This window comes from Ammospiza caudacuta, chromosome 2 (assembly GCF_027887145.1).
Source record: "Ammospiza caudacuta isolate bAmmCau1 chromosome 2, bAmmCau1.pri, whole genome shotgun sequence".
Taxonomy (NCBI): domain Eukaryota; kingdom Metazoa; phylum Chordata; class Aves; order Passeriformes; family Passerellidae; genus Ammospiza; species Ammospiza caudacuta.
In genome coordinates this window covers 11,366,695-11,383,931 of record NC_080594.1, presented here as the reverse complement: position 1 = coordinate 11,383,931, position 17,237 = coordinate 11,366,695, and the positions used below count along the sequence as shown (strand labels likewise).

Genomic DNA, 17,237 nt, shown 5'->3' with positions numbered 1-17,237 from the left:
CTTGAAGCACTCCATGGGGACATGTGAGATGTGGTAACAGCTTATCTGACATGTTCTTCAGGCTTCAAAGGTAATAACCAATTGAAAATATACAGAAATTTAACCCCAGCCAGCACCTAAGCACTGCACAGCCACATGCTCACTCCCCCTCAGTGGGATGGGGGAGAGAATCAGAAGGGTAAAAGTGAGAAAACTTGTAGGTTGAGATAAAAGTTTAATGGGGAAAGCAAAAGCCACATGAACAAGCAAAGCAAAACAAGGAATTCATTCCCCACTACCCATGGGCAGGTGTCCAGCCATCCCCAGGAATGCTGGGCTCCATCACATGTAATTTGGCAAGAGAAACCCCATCAGTGCTAACATTCCCCCTTCCCCCTGCACAACAGCAGCCTGCACTTCAGCTAATTGAGAGCCTTATGCCTTATTGCAAAAGCATAATTAGTCTGAGGCTATTGATATTTACAGCTTGGGAAAATCTCTTCACCCAGTTTTCAGAGAGGAGCACAACTAAGCTTGAGTGCTGAGGCACCATTCCCAGAAACATGTGGAACAGAGCTTCCACACTATGATCAAGCTGTCCCCACTGAAACAAGCAGGTGGCCCAGGAGATCTTAATCCACTTGCATTTGTGAGTTGACATTTAAGAATCTTCTCTCCCTTTAAAACTATCAATCAAAAGTATTTACAGAATCATGACTCATGATTCTATGAATCAAAAGTATTTGCAGATTTAGGAAATTGTCTCTAAACAGACCTGGCCAGGAACTGGATTTTCTGTTTCACAGAATTCTTTTTCCCCAATTTCAATTTTTTTCCCATTTAAACCAAATATATTTGGTTGTTCTGTTGCTGCAAAACATTTCCTAGAATTTAGATTTCTTTTATTCTTTTAAATAACACATTTCACATTTTAAAAAAACTTTAAAATAGTCAAAATATTCTTTGCTGGACTTTTTAATGCTTTATCAGTTCTCCTTTGAACAGACTTAAATCAACTCATCAACTTAGCATATTTTTCAAAGCATTTCAAATTTGATAGAAATAATGCTGCATTAAGAAAAAGAATCTCTAAAAAGATACACGAATCCCATCTGCTGTACTCATCATACACCTTTCTATTTCTTTCCCTAAATTTACAGTTCCTAGACAGACTCATGAGCACTCAGAAAAGAGGCATGAAAATTACAGCAGTCATTCTGGAAAGCTTTCATTCAGGATTTTTTTTTATGGCTTGATCAGTTATTTCTTTAAAGATATTCTTGGTAATATTGCTCTAGTAACTACTTATATCAGAATGAAAAATGCCAGGGAAAAAACAAAACCCAGCTGTGCTCAAGAAAATGTTAAAATCCATAGCAGCTTAGAGAGCCACTGCAGAGCAGTGACCCTCTGAAATGAATCACCAAGAAGCTTCTTCACCTCCCTTCAAGTGTTTTCTTTGTGAGAGGAGCTTTTTAAAGCTCTCATTACAGGACAGAAATATTGGAGGTCTTTTGCATGTGCTAAGTCAAATGTACCACAAGAGCTAATCTTGGATAGACACATCTCTGCTTAGCTCTGTAGACTCAAACCCTTTTCATGTCTGCCTGTACTTTAGCACATTAGGTTCCATCTCTGTGGGGAAGGTGGCAGTGAAGCTCCTGATGCAGCATTTCTTAATCAATAAACTAAATTCATGAGATTGCTTGAATCAAGAAGCTCTAAAACCATCACCAATTTACACATATTCCCTGTTCTTTTAAAGGACTATTTGCTAGACTCATGACTTGTATTTTAGCTTGAGGAGTGGCAGATATTTTTTTTACTTGGTCCAGGGATTAGACATTCAGAATACACTGGAAATCTCTCAACTTACCCAATTCAGTTAAAAAAATATTTGTGTGCAGCAGTTATGTAGTGTTTAGACAGACTTTATTTTCTGCTTAAGTGATTCAGTTTCCCCTGGATACATATGGCCCTCTCTTTGTTATGCAGAACTGGAATTGCACAGAAAGAAGATGAGGTTATTGGTTATTGGCTAAGTTGCAATACATTAATTAAACCAATAATTTCAAATAGCCTTCAATAAATAAAATGTTCTTTAGGTTAAATCTGATTCTACTTTAAACATTAGTCTACCAGGCCAAATGAGAACAAAACAAAGTAATATCTATTAATAAAAATAAACACTGCTGACAGCAAAAGCAACAGCACAGCCATTACTGTCAGAAGACACAGTATCCTCCTGACTTCTGAACCACCAAAATTTCAGAATCAAGGAAGTTTTATTTGTCTCAATTACTGTGGAAGAGCTGAACAATTTTATCATATGAGAATGATGACTACTAAAGAATCAGGCAATGAATTTCAAGATCCAGATACTTAAAGCATCCTGTTTGGATAAAAGTTTAATAGAAACTAAGAAGATGGAGCAGTGCAGTACAAAAGAACATCAAATTGAAGGACTTCCATCACAAAGATGCAGGAAGTCAGTGCCCACCTAGAGAATTGTCTAAATCAGTCAGTGCACCTTGAAGTCTCTTGGTGACTCCCCTTTAGTCCAGTTTTGGGTAGATCCATAACTGTGATATTTTAGATATCTGAATCCTGGATATGGGTGAATAATTCACCCACAAATTCAAGCAGCTGAGCAGCTCCATTCTCATAGATCCAAGCGGCCAGGCTCCACATGGGCAGTCTGAGACAGCTGTGGGGACAGCACGTGGCAGGGCAGAGGGGCTGCAGTGCTGGAGCAGGTTCCTGAGACCACTCTTCATGTGCACAGGCAGAGTCAGTGCTTTCTGAATGCAGACCTTATCACACACAGCTGACAAACACAATTGGAACAAAGCATTAGTCAGAACTTAATGTCATGGAATTTGCTTGCTGTAAGCATGAGCAAGAAGATCTCGTCCCAAAATGGCAGATATGTCACGTACAATATTTTTGAAAAACAAGACAGGTGTTAGCAGAGAAACTGTAAGAGAGGAGAAAGGATGGACTGATACCCCAAAGAAAAGGTGGCTGTGAATTGGTGGCCCCCAGTTCAGGCATCGGGCTCACAAGATGTTCCAACTCACCATGCTTTGTGCAGCAGCTCTGGAAGAGACAGGACACAACAGCAGGTGGAAACTGGCACTTCCCTGTCCATCTGTGCATGGCAGCCTGTCAGGAGAGCTCCCAGCACTGAAAAACTGGGACTACCAAGGCAGATCCACCCCTTGCATACTGCAAAGGGTGTCTGAGACAATCCTCTCTCTCCTCCCCTGAAGGGTGGCACAGAACACCTGAAATAGCCTTCTGACCAAGAATTCCCTGTGAGATCCACTTCCTCTTTGTGGACTACTAAGGGGATCCTTGGAAATTAAAATCTTAATTTTGTTGACCAAAATTAGTGACCTACAGCTAGGGAAAGTGAAGTCCTTATCCTTTCCTCAAAGCATTTCCCATGGACAAAGTACAAAATTTCCCAAGGTTTTTTATAAAAAGGTTTCTAATAAATCAGTATTTGATATTCAGCCAAGTACATTTACATAATTTCCAAAAACATTGAGAAACAATATCTTCTATTAATAGGAATGAAAGGCAGAAGCAAGCCCAAACCCCCAAGTTAAACTCCAACTTCTGGTCACTTCTGGAATTTTGTGGTGACACTGTATCTCTTCAGTGAACAATTGTCTCTGCTGATGTTAATAAAACAGTTTAAAAAATTTATTTAAACTATTCTTTAATAGTTGGGTTGCAGATGCTCCATTGAACATAGATGCAAAAAAAAGGCAATAATCTCTGTTTAGGAGAGGTTATAAGTCAAATGAAGTTTCCTAAAAAGAAACAAAACTATAATGGTAAGCCAGTTTTAAATACTGTCATGGCTCTAGTGTATTATCCCCTCTACAGAGGACAGAGGCAGCTTTTAAAAGCACCTTTGTTTCTTGTTAACCAGTAAACTTAGCAGGGGGAGGGATTCCTGTCACAAGGCAGGATGTAAGGAAGGAAAAAATAACAGTGCATTTCTGTTGTTGTCTTTATTCTGTAATATTTTGTATAATCCAAGTAGCTGATGATGCTATTTTCTTGGCAGCAGCACAAGGAGCTACTGTAATTAGGAGAGGCCAGGCCATTTTCACATGAAGCAGCTTTCTGAAACACTACAGCAACATTCAAGGTTGGGAGAGAAGACTTTGGAGAAAGCCCAAACAAGGAAGAACAGAACTGGACACACTGATATTCCCAGGCTTCTCACAGGCCAAGTCAGGCAATGACACTCACTGGTCCCACACATTGTGTGCTCTGAAGTTGTGATGATGTTACAACTCAGAGCAGGACAAGATGTGAGATCAGCCTGCCCTCTGCATAAACTCTGTGAGACAAGGGCAACAGTGAGGCTGGGCCTTGCTGAAATATGGCACATGGAGAAATCAATGGGATATATTTATTTCCCAGCACTCAGACACTGCAGATACATCTCTCTTTTCTCGTTAATGCTTCTGTCCCATCCCCCTTCCAAAATGAAGGAATTTGTAAAATTAACAAAGGGGACGGCAGAGAAAATCAGTGGACTGGTTTCTCAGTAACTATGATGTTAAAATTGAGACATGGTTTACCTTTGTAACCTTTTTGTTCAAAGATACAGCTTAGCATAGAATAAAATATATCAAATGCAGTACTTTTGGGTTTTTTATAAATGCATTCTCCTTGGTTTTTTTTTTTTTTTTTTTGCTTGTGGAGTTATTTCAAGGATTTTAAGATGATTGTACCTCCCTTGTGATCAAGAAATCTAGGTATCTAGTCAGTTATATCCTGCTACAGAGTGACAAGAGAGGGACTCCTGCAGGAGCTCCAATCTTTTACTCCAGAGCCCTGAGCTCTTTATTAGCAAATGTGAGAGATTAGCAGTGTAGTTTTCAGCACTGAAACCAGGTGTCTAGAACTGTCTGAAGTAAGTACCTGACTTCAGGATAAAAACTGGTATTACAGGTTCTAGCCTGACTTCCATCTGGTCAGTTCTTCCACAGATCTACCACAATCATGGTATTGTTAAGGATGGAAAAGACCTTTAAGATTTTTAAGCCCAACCATTAAATCCAGCATTGCCAAGGCCACCATTAAGCCATGTCCCTCAGTGCCACATCTACACATATTTTAAATACTTCCAGGGATGGTGATTCCAGCACTTCCCTGGGCAGCCTATTGCAATGCTTAACAACCCTTTGTGTGAAGAAATGTTTCCTCACACCTGATCTAAACCTTCCCTCCAAGAAGGACCTATATACAACATTCCAATGTCCTTGTAGTGAGGAGCCCAAAACTGACTGAGCACAGGATTTGAGGTGTGGCTTCAGCAGTGCCAGTAGAGGGGCACAGTCACAGCCCTGGTCCTGCTGCCACAGCACTGCTGACCCAGGCCAGGTGCCACTGTCCCTCTTGGCCACCTGGGCACTGCTGGCTCATGTTCAGCCACTGCTGACCAGCACTCCCAGGTTCTTTTCTGCCAGGCAGCTTTCCAGCCATTCTGCTCCCAACCTGTAGCTCACTGTACACTCTTTAAGACAATAATTTATGGCCCAAATATTCTGAGCTTTTTCAGCAACAAAACGCCACAGAATTTATGGAAAAAATAATATCAAAACCCCTTGAAACTTATGAGTCTACCTGCTACATACCCTCTTTGTGTAATTAGCATTATCATTAACAACCTAGAAATCCAAATTCCAAACTCTGAATGCAAAAGACCCACAAACAAGCAAGATTCTTTTCCAGGTTGTTAAACAACATCAGGCAGTTCCTGTGGGAGAATCTTCTCTCCCAGCACTGGGCTCTGTCCCACCCTCGGGTCCAATGCATTCATCTTTCTAAGCATTCTTTTTTAAAAAAGTAATTTCTCCCCTCCTCCATCTATAGAAAAAACATTGCAGAGACTGTGGAAAACATTTCAAACTTTCACAGGAATTTCTAAAACTGTACTTAACTTTTGTTACTTATTTAAGTAGAAACAAAAGAGAAAGAGAAATGAAATTAATAGGTATAATTTAGGCTTACACAACCCCTTCTTGCCACTTTGCTGAAACTAAAAAAAATGATGATGCTATCAAAACTCTGAGATCTAGCCATCCCTTCCCAAACTCATGCAACAATATTTTGGATCTTTATAAATAACTGCAGTTTTGTATATGTAAACTTTTTTCTTGAATTCAAAGAAAGCTACAAATACATCATGACATCCTCCTAACAGAAATTATCATGGCAAGGAAAGTAACTTTTCCAAGAAGTGGATTTGTACTTTAGAAGCCCTTTCTGCAAAAGTGAATGACTAAATCTCATCTCATACCAACAAAATTTCTCACTAAAATCTCATTCCTTGAACTAAAGTTTCCAGTAAGCTGTTCTAGACACACACACTGTATACAAGCATAGAGATTTTTCCTCACTCTCACATAGAAGAAAAGTAAAATGATGTTTGAAGAATTTAATATCAGCAGGCTCTGAGAGAACATGATAGGTACCATACAGATAGGAACAGTACAGCTCAGACTGGTCCATTCACTTCTCAGCCACATTTGTGGCCTGCCCTTCCATTCAAATCACTGCTCAAAAATGTTAACTTTCCTTGAGACAAATGTTTAAACACATATCATCTGACAAATTTACAGAATTCAGCTATTGCAGAAATAATTTTGAATCACCTGTGATTATTTCCCTCCTCTTTGTCATAAGTTTTCATGATGCCATTAATGCAAACCAGAAACAAAAGAACTATTCAGCACAGATGGCACAGCAATAAAAATCTGGACATTTTTCACATGAATTTCTATCTTTGGACCTATTTTCTAGGCATATGGAGAAGAAACCACTACACACTGCAGTATGGTAAACACTTTTGAGAGCAGTAATTGACTATTACTTGAGCACAATGTTAGGGATTATTTGACTTAAAATACATGTTTTAAAACAGGTTATTTACCTTGGCACCATACTTAACTCACTCTGCTTCAGCTGGTACAGTAAGGAATTCATCTGCTGTTTCTAGATATCTTCAATGTTGAGGCTTGAGGTGGAAATCTCAAGGAAGAGACATCTGAATCTCTGAAAAAAGGCAGGGTTTTAATCTATGGGAATTTAATTTTTATACAAGATAGGCTTGGAGTAAAGAAATTAAATGCCATGCTCCTAAAAGAAAAATATGTCTTGCTTTATGAATGAGCACGTATCACTATTATTTTGGAATGAAGAAGAAAGAGGATTCAGAAACCATTTTAGGCCAGCAACTTAGAGCAGTTTTCACACAAAGAGAACTTAGCTAGAGCAAGCAGCACTGCAGAGATAGCCAAAACCTGAAACTGGCTGCTCAAGTGTGAGAAGTTTTATATTAAAGGCCATCCATGGCAGGAAGGAACAGTTTTACCCAGCTCACCTGCTGAGGGCCAATTATTCCTATCAATCTCTTGCATTGCCACTTCCATTACTTCAATGGCTAAATTAAAGCTAGTTCAAGTATTGATAACTCCAGTTTATTATTTCGAAATAATTCCTTAACAGCCACTTTTGAGATGGAAATGCATCTTCACAGCAGCAACTCCTACACATTCTCTCTGGTTTTAAAAAGGAAATGGGGATTAGTCCAGACTTGAAAAGGTCCTTCAAATTAGGATATATCAGTTGCTCCAAATCAAGAGGCATTTGAAATATACTTCTAAGAAAATCAGATTATTTAGCCTTTCAAGTTGCAAATTACAATTTTGAAGGGGTTGCTACAAAATATCTTGTATGATATTTGCATATATACAGTCTCCTTGTAGCTTGAAATTATTTCTCATTGATTCCTGGTGTTATAATAATTTAGTTTATTGTGCAGCTATCACACAAATTTTTTAAAGAAACCTCTAAGAGATCTCAGACACATTTTTGCAAATCATGAAGTGCCTAAAATTTTTCCAGCTGTTCAGCCCAAATAAAGCTGAACTTCCTTTGAAATTGTCACATAGTTACATTTCTATATCATTAGGCACAACTGTGTTTTAGGAGCCTCTGACAATGAGAGAATTGAGACAGCGTTACTGAACAGAAATTATGTTATAAACAATTACAACCTTCCAAACCGATCTCATAAATAACTGGAAAGGAAAAATTTAAAAAACATAAAACTTGATAGGAACAGTGTTCCCAGACTCCTTCTGTATGATTGCACCTTTTCTTGGGCAGGTAAAACTGAGTACACAATTACCATTGGTTCTCTGGTCATTTAACACAGCTCACAGAAGGTCAACAAAGTTTTTGGAGCTGATTTTTCCAAGTGCCATTCCTCTGAAACATAAATGTCTGCTATGAGATTTCTAAGGAATGAGCCTGTGACATCTGATACAAACCCTGCTACAGATGCAGAAGTGGTGTAAACAAGGTAGAACTTTCTTTGTAAAACACTGAGCCCTAAAAAAGAGTAAGAGCAGGAGACATCCTGGTGAGCCAGGGTGCCTGTAAATGCTCTCAGAGCACCACAGATCAGGCATGAACACTTGCAGCACCCAACAGGATTTATGTGCTCCCTGAAATAAAAGCTGGCCAGCCCCACAGCTCCTCCAGAAAGCCATCTTCCCCCACAGAGGGTGCTCACTCTCTAATTAGTTGCCCCTTAAGGAATAAAATGATGTGCCTCATAATCTATGTTTAAACCCTTGCTGCTCCATAATCAGGCTATTAACACCATCCACTCACACATTCTTTGAGATCTGGGACAATCCTGCTCTGAGCACTCCTAGGTTTTGGAGTCACTTGTTCTGTATTAGTTACACCATGTGAGAGAAGGGTATGAGTAACCTCTTAGTAACTCTGCCCTCAGTGCCTAACACAGAGACAGATTAGGGGTTTATGGCACAGCCTGACTGACAGCTCACAGTGCTACAGTTTGGGCATTTCTGAGCTAGGGAAGGAAGCAACTCCCCATTCACAGTTACCCTTCACTTCAGCTTTAAGAAGTACTCAAGATAAAGAGCGTTATATAAAAATCTCATTATTACTCTGCCTCTTCCTACATTTGAATTTCATCCCTTTTATTATTTAATTCCCTCTGCCTGTGCTGTGTCTCCTCTTCTGCAGGTGACAAGAAGAACATGAAGAGGGACTAGTGATGACATGTAAATAGTACCTAAAGAGGTGAGCTTGAAAGCACCAGCCATAAAATTGCTCTTTACTTGTGTCTTACACATCTTTGCTTCTTGTCGTATTTCCAGCAGCAATTGCAAGCACTTAATAATGTTCCTCAGCTCCTGACCAGTAAATTTAATAAGAATGTTAGAATCCCTTAATTTGATTTGCAGACAGGGTATGAACTGGTAACAACTTAAAAATAGAAAAGTGATGGATTTTTCTTCTCTGTGCCACTTTCATATCAACATACCCTTACCTGTAACAGGTTGTAACACTCAGGCCACATTTTAATAACCAAAGGAACTCTTTACACAATCAATGATTTCTTATTAAGATGCAAATCAAGAACAATCTCTGATCTTCTAGCAGAGCCTGAAAGCAGCCTCTTAATTAGTCAAGCTCCATCTAACATCTGACAAGACTTCCTTCAGCACAGAAAACTGACTTGAAAATTATCTTAAGAATTCAGATTTTTGGTCAGCAATAAAGGGCTAGAACCATATATAAACCATCAAAATAATATGATAATTTTTAATAAATTAAAATAAAAATAAGTAAATCAGCCATATAGTCTCCTTAACAACCAAAAGTATGACTGAAGTTTAGTTGCCTAATCTCTTTCTGTAAACTCATTCTGACACCTGAATTCCTTTATATGCTAAAATGAAATGCCCCATGCTAGACAAGCAGAATGGTATTTCACTGACTCAAGAGTCACCTCTAACTGCTCACTAGGTGAGTTTTTCCTCATGCTTTCTTTCTCACCACTTCCTAGCTTTTGCAGTATCTCCCTTCATCTTTTAAATATAGACCTTTGGCAATGTAAGTCTCTAAAGCAGCTCTGGTGATGACATGATTACCACATCTCACCTGTTGCTGCCATCATGTGGTCCATAATTAACCTTCAAAGCGCTTTGTTGCTATCTCAGCTTGAGTAATAGAATCCTTGAGACAGACACCACGGCCTGCGATCATTTTTAGAGAGCTTGCTTTTCTTGCCATCAATAACAGATTTACAATAAATTATTAATACCTCTATCCCTTTCAGACCTTCATTTGTACTGAGCACAACTTTGCTAAAGCCAACAAATACCTAAGGTCAGGCTGAGGCAGAACCGTTTCTTGTGGCAGCATTTTTACTATTTTTCTCACATATTTTGGCAGGCTGACCAGTTGTGCTATGGATACAGGCACACTGGAAAAAAGCAAAAGAAGGTAAAACAGGTTTTCCACCCACATTTCAAAGAGAAAATGTTTTAAAGAAGCTGAATAGAGGCTAGTCCTGATTCATTGAATTTCCATACCAAAATCTCTATTTGTCCAACTTCAGCAGGACTGCTCATTATCTTAATTTAAAACTTAAGCCTGAGATTTGTTTAAAGCAACTAATCCAGCTAAATACACTACCATGAGGAATTTACAGAAGCTAGATCTCTCTATTTGCATCTCCTCGAGGCAGCATTCTAATGGCACCATAGTAAAAGACTGTTACTGCCTCACAAATCTGACATCTTCAATGCTCTAAATAGTTTTAAAAAAATAATTATAGGTCAATAACCATCTGACTAAAGCTGATGATGAGTCTGGAGCATCTCTCTTATGAGGAGAGACTGCAGGAGCTGGGCCTGCTCAGTCAGGAGCAGGCTGAGAAGGGAGCCCATCAGTGCATACAAATATATCCAAGAGGGGCCAAGAGGCTGGAGGCAGGCTTTTTGCAGTGGTACCCAGCAAGAGGACAAGGAGCAGTGGCTATAAACTAAAACACAAGAAGATCCACCTCAACATCAGGAAGAACTTTGCACTAAAGATCGCGAAGCACTGGAGCAGCTGCCCAGGGAGGGCACAGAGCCTCCCTTCCTGGAGACACTCCAAACCCACCTGAAGTCGTTCCTGTGTCACCCGCTCCAGCTCCTACCCTGGCAGGAGGTTTGGAGCGGGTAATCTCAGAGGCCCTTTCCAACCCGAACTACTCTGTGATTCTGTTTTCCGAAAAACCCAGCCCTCTCAGCCACCGAGCCCACACGGCGCTCCCGCTCCGAGCTCCGCACGGGGCTCGCAAAGAGCCGGGCCCAGCTCCCCCTCCCGCGGGCGGCTGCGTGCTGAGGGCGAGCGCGGGCACGGAACAACCGCCACCATAAAAAAAGCATTTTCCTGCCAGGAAGAGAAGGGCGGTCCCAGCAGGAAAAGGGCGGCCGGAGAAGGGCAGTTTCTGCGGGAGAGAGGCGGTACCGGCAGGAAAAGGGCGGCCGGAGCAGGGCGGTCCCCACAGGAGAAGGGCGGTCCCGATCCCACAGCCCCGGCCCGCGCCGCCACCTTGTGGCGGAGTAGCTGCCGGCCGTGAGGAGGAGCCGCGTTTGGGAAGTCCCACCCGGAGGAAATCCAGGCCAGCCGCGTCCCACCGATTTTGGGCGAGCCCTGAACCGGGTGCGGTGGTACCCTCCCGCTCCCGGTCGGGCCAGCACAATTTGGGGTTCGCTGCTGATTCCGCCGAAGGCGTGGTTGGTGATTTCCGAGGATTACACACCTGCCTCACCCGCTGCAGTGTTTTCCAGGGGATTACCGACACGCCTGGGAGGCAGCTGTGTTTGTAGTTAATGCCGTTAAGTCAATCCACCTCCAGAGATGAAGGAAATATTTGCCTACTACGGGTTTAAGGCTTTCATAAGTCAGGCCAGGCTCGCTAATTTATAGCCAGCCTTGCAGGCTGTAAGGGTGAGCACGATCACTTATCAGCTTGTCTGGGGTGACAGTGCCCTGAACACGAGAGCCCCGGTTCACCCGTGCCCCTGTGCCCTGTCACGGCTGCCATGGCAAAGCCCTGCCATGCCGCTGCTTCATCCCAGCTCAGCGCCTGCGCACAAGCCCTGTGCAAGTACCTGGGCAAGTGTGAAAAACGCCAATCACTTGTTTTTAGAACTTTAAAAGTTTAATAGTAATAAAATTATTATAAAAATAGTAATACAATTAAAGTAACAATAATTTGGACAGTTTGAATTAGGACAATATGAGACAATAGAAACACAGAGCTATGGATGGTCCAGGTACTTTTTTCTGTGCAGCACGAGCCCAGAAAAGGACACACATTAACAGAGGATTAATCCTTAAAAACAATAGCCTGCTGCATATTCTACACTTTATACGTGATGCATAAATTCCATTCAAATACAGGATTCTGTCTAGTCAGTGTCAGCTTCTTCCTCTTAATCCTAAGGGCGTTGTCCTGCCTGAGCGAGGTGGGAAGAAGTTCATTTCTTCTGATAATGGAACAATAAATTCTTTTTCTCTGAAAGATTGAGGTATCCTGTGGCTGCTATCTCAGTGCAAGTCCGTTCTTTAAAAAAAGTAGCCTACATAGCATAGTTTCTTATTTTAACATTTTGTTATAACTTAAAACTATATTTAACACACTACTTAAGGGAATTAATACAAATTAATACAGCATTACTTTCTAACACAACACGCATAATATTCATTTTAATATTTGCGAAAAGCCAATCATAAAATATGCATTTTTCACTGAAGGAGGGCTGAGGAAAAGGCAACAAAGACAGAGCTGAACCCTTATGGCTGGAGCCATGTACTACCCCCGTGCCCAGGTGTGGGCCACACGTGTTGGGAGGAGCTGTGCTGTGTCCAGGATGGCCAGGCAGGCTCTGTGTGTCCTGCTGTGCCCAGGCAGTGACCCCAGGACCTGCCCTGGCTCTGTCACCTGCCCTGCTGGGCAGCCCTGGCCTTTGATCCCCTGGGTCTCACCCCAGCTCTTCCTTCACAAAACCACGGTTCCCATTGGAGGTAACATCAGGGACTGAAAGCAACTGAACTTTTGCTTGGTTTGGGAAATCCTGAGTAATCCTGGTTTTGTTGTTTTGATTTTTTTGTTTTTAAGGCAAACAAAACAAACCTTTGTTTTCATTTATCTGTATGCAGCTTCAGCAATCTACTATATACTTACTGATACATACAGTTTTTCTTTCTTTCTTTCCTTCTTGGACCTTTCCATATTCAGTCATTCTCAGAGCTCTTCTCTGAGGCCATCTCAAATTTTTCAGTATTTTTCAGAGGTGCTAATTTGGAATCGGACGCAGCATTCAACAGTGATCTCACCACTGATGCTGAGAAAACAAAACAAGCCACCAAATAAAGCTCTCCCATCACCTCCTGAGTAATATCTCTTTCTTAATACAGTGGAGTGGGGCTGCCTTGTCTTAGGACAATTATACTGTCTGTCAATATAGCACTTTCTAGTCAGAAGAAAATATTGCCTTCATAATGCTAGGCCTGTTTAATTCCAGAAGAGGGCCCTTAGTGCTAAAACCTTACTTACAGTCTTAGCATACAAAGTCTGTGTCCTTTTTTTAAACACAGACCTGCAAATACTCCCCTCCACCTAATTTCAGGTTTTAATTCCTGACTCACAGTATTACAGGTATCTTGCAGGTATGCCCAGTCTTCTTGAATAGCTTCTTAATTCTGTTCTCCCCTGAGGTGTTAGCAACTACCAGAGACTACCTTCAGTCTGACAGTGCTAATTTTTTTTCATTTTCACAAGTTAAACCACAGTGTAAATCTGAGATGAACACCTTGCAGAAGATAATTTCTGACATTTCTTTTACCAACCAAGCCAGTGATGTTCTCAAGAAGTTGCACATTGTTTTGATGACTAGGTTAAATTTTCATAGCTAATCTAAGATTACAGTGAGCTTGTGGAGTGTATGAATCTTGTAATTTTTTTTCTCCTTTTTTAGTGTGCACTGCCTGGACCTGTGTGATTAAACTTGGCAGCCAGTGTAACTCTTGCTGGGACTAGCACAGGTCAGCCCTTCACTTTCAGACACAGGGTTAGTCTTGAAAAGGATCTGGCTCAGTATAAACAATAGAGAAGAAAAGCAATACTATGTAATACCTAGACTGCCTTCAGAGGTCAAGCTAGAAATATTTCTACTTTGTTCTGAAAAAAAAAAACCCACTCATACTAGTAGGCAGTATTTGGGTATTCACATGATGCACTGGAAAGTGACCCTGTGGGTTTGTGGGTCTCAGACCACTGATAAGGAAGCATTGACCTTAGGAAAAAAGGCTCAATTTTTGGAAGGCCAAAGTCATAAATTACAAGAGTGAGTTTTCTTCTCTGACAGGAAAATCAGCCCCTTCTTCCTTTCAGTTTAGTGGCAAAAAATTTTGCAGGAAGCCCCTTCAGGCAGGATCACAGAATCATTTATGTTGGAAAAGACTTCCAAGATTATTTAGTCCAGCCTTTGATGGATCTCCAGCCTGAAAACTAGATCATGGCACTGAGTGCTACACCCAGTCATTTCTTGAACACCTCCAGGGATGGTGACTCCACTTTTGGGCAGTCTGTTCCAATGTTTGACAACTTTTTCCACATAGAAATTTTTACTGGGAAGAATTCTTTCTGAGAAGAATTTACTTTATATTTCTACAAGAGCCAGAACCCCAAATGTACAGGAGAATTCAAGTGTTTCCTTGCTTGTTAACAGGAATGATCAAACCTTAGTACTGTTAAAAAAACCCCAACAACCCAAAACCAACCAAACAAAAACAGACAGGAAGACAGACAAAGGGGGAAGGTAGTAATAATAATAGTAATGAAAAATCTGTCCTGGCTGGCATGCATCTTCAGGAATTGGAATTTTTTATTTCTCCTCCGGGTAAGAAAGTATACTATGCTATTTTATCTTTGCCATTCTGTTAAGGTCTTTGATAGATGTCATACTTTAAGAAAAATCATCAACAGTGTCAATTATTTATGAATGCTAGAGAAAACTTCATCAAAGAAGACACAGAAGGCAGGCAGTAAGATGAAGAGCATGGAACTCTAATAATTACAGATGGGTTAGTTCTTAGAGATCTTTTTAAAATGACAAATATTTTTCTTGTCAAGTTTAAAAGCATGTCATTTCACAAAGGAGAGGCTAAACCAGCTGACACCAAATTCCTGATATTAAACATAATCTAAAGCAACTTCATTAAAATCTTAATTTAGCAGCACTTGGATTCAGCTTCTTGGTTGCAGTAAAACCCCACACTGATAGAGCTGAGCCACTAGTAGAGCTGACTTATTTTATGGTGTCTTAAAACTGATTTAATCAATCCTTTCAGTCATTTGAGAATAAGACAGCTAATGAGGGTACCATAAAGGGAATCTCCTCCTCATTCCTGTCTTTTAGGTAATGCTTTTTGCTTTACAGAATGGGGGTACCAGCTGTGCTGCAGGTGGCAGATTCAGGGAAATCTTTTATCTCCCTGACCCCTTCCTCCTTCCACACCTCAAGGCCAATAGAGATTTCATCTCTCAGTACTATTAATTTAAGTATTTGCCTGGTTGATCTCTTGCCAGCAGATTGAGCTGGCTTGAAACAACTCTTTTCTTATAAAGAGCTTTTTTCTTCTTCTTCTTTTTCAGTTGGTTCATTTCTCAGAACTGATTTAGGGCCTGCATATCTCAGCCTGCTCAAAGTGGAACAAGCAAATGAAACCCAAACCCAAAGGCAGGGATCTCTGGCTGAGGCAGCAGCTAAAGGTGAAAACAAGCAGCTCTGGGGAGGTGAGGGGGTGTTTGTGTGTGGGTGGTGGCAGTAAAATATTGATTCAGCTCAGCTGTAACCAGAATAGTTCCTCTGACCGTACACACAGTGCTTATCTCCTACTTCATCATATTGCCTGTACGTGGCTTCTTTAATTGAAGTAATATATCTTTTGGGCTGCTTTCCTTGTGTTGATACACAGTGGAAGACTTAAGTGAAGGAGAAGAGAGAGTCAGCTCCTACATTTGTATTCACCTTCCTGATCCAGGGCTGGAAAAATATGGAGGCACGTCTCAGGCAAACATCAAAACAGCTATTATACAAATCTGGGAGAGCATCAAAGTGAAAGCTCTCGTGTGCCCTGATTGATTTCCATTGCAAATACAAAGCTTACTCATTTATTTTCCAGTTTGTGCTCATGATTATTTTAATTTAACATGTTTTTCCGGAGGCAGCCGTCATGTTGATGCCATGGTGCTGTGTCACACAGGCTGTGGCCTAAGACACCCCAGCTGGGGACCTCAGTACCAAGGAAATTTATTCATGCCTCATACAAAATGCATTGTGCAGAAAAGCTTGAGGTGGTATTTTGCAAAACAGCAAAATCTGCTACTCTGGAATGCTACAGATATTATAAGAATCCCATATGGGCTTATCTAGTCTACTTTTTTTTCCTAAAGATGACCAGAATATGCCTTAGTGGCAGATAGAAGTCTCAAGATGCACTTACTGGCATCAAGAGCAGATTGTCTGCAGATCCACATGTATTCAGAGGAGCTGCTGGGTTAGTGAGACCACCACTGTCAGCCAAAGCTGTCAGCTAACTGAAATTTTGTTATAATATCAGTTACAGGTCTGCTGCAGAGCAGCAATTCCACGGAGTTTTGAAGAGGAGGTGTCAGCTGTAATTGTGAAGAGCCATGCAAATCACTCAGGAAGGGAAAAAAACCCCAAAAAACAACCAAACAACAAAACCTGAAATCCCTTAGCTTTATAACCAGTTAATTTAAGTTCAGTTGTGGCTGTTGCAAGCACCTCACAGGTTCTGGGAAATTAGGATTGGAAGGGACTTTAAAAAAAAGTCATAATTGGGAAATTTTCTTAATGGTTATCCAGAACTTACCTTGCTGTAAGTTCAGTAAACTTTTGTCCTGTTTGTCAGGGAACAGTGACAGTGGGGCTGCTCCCAAGGGAGGATGAGCCAGGGGCCAAGGGTAACTCCAGGACAGGCAGTGCCCTCAGCAGCTGGGGTGAGCAGAGCCAGGGGCTTGTGACAGCATCTGCCAGGAGCCCAGACACAGGAGAGGGCAGGAACCAGGGGCAGGGCCATCCAGGGACAGCAGGAATGAGACAGGATTGGAGACAAGGTGATGACATGACCCTAGGATCCACCTGGGAAGCCCTGTTGGAGAACAAGGACAGAGAAGGTCTGAGGGACAGGGAGGGTGGTTCCAGGGAAGTGGTCACAACAATTAAAACCTGTTAGTGCTGACAGTGTCCTGACAGAATTCACAGTGGGTGTGGTGATCTTCTGTATGCTCTTCTGTGAAAGATGAATCTGCTGGTTTTATC

At 41.2% G+C, this 17,237-nt stretch overlaps 1 long non-coding RNA gene across 1 annotated transcript; it reads right to left on the bottom strand.

Annotated features, from left to right (window-relative positions):
* Positions 1-1,629: 1,629 nt before the first annotated feature.
* On the bottom strand, positions 1,630-11,220 carry LOC131554856 (uncharacterized). The gene is made up of 3 exons (XR_009274454.1): positions 10,999-11,220; positions 6,941-7,062; positions 1,630-2,806 (listed from the first exon to the last, which is right to left on the bottom strand). It is a non-coding gene; the product is annotated as an uncharacterized LOC131554856 (long non-coding RNA).
* Between the last annotated feature and the right edge of the window lie 6,017 nt (positions 11,221-17,237).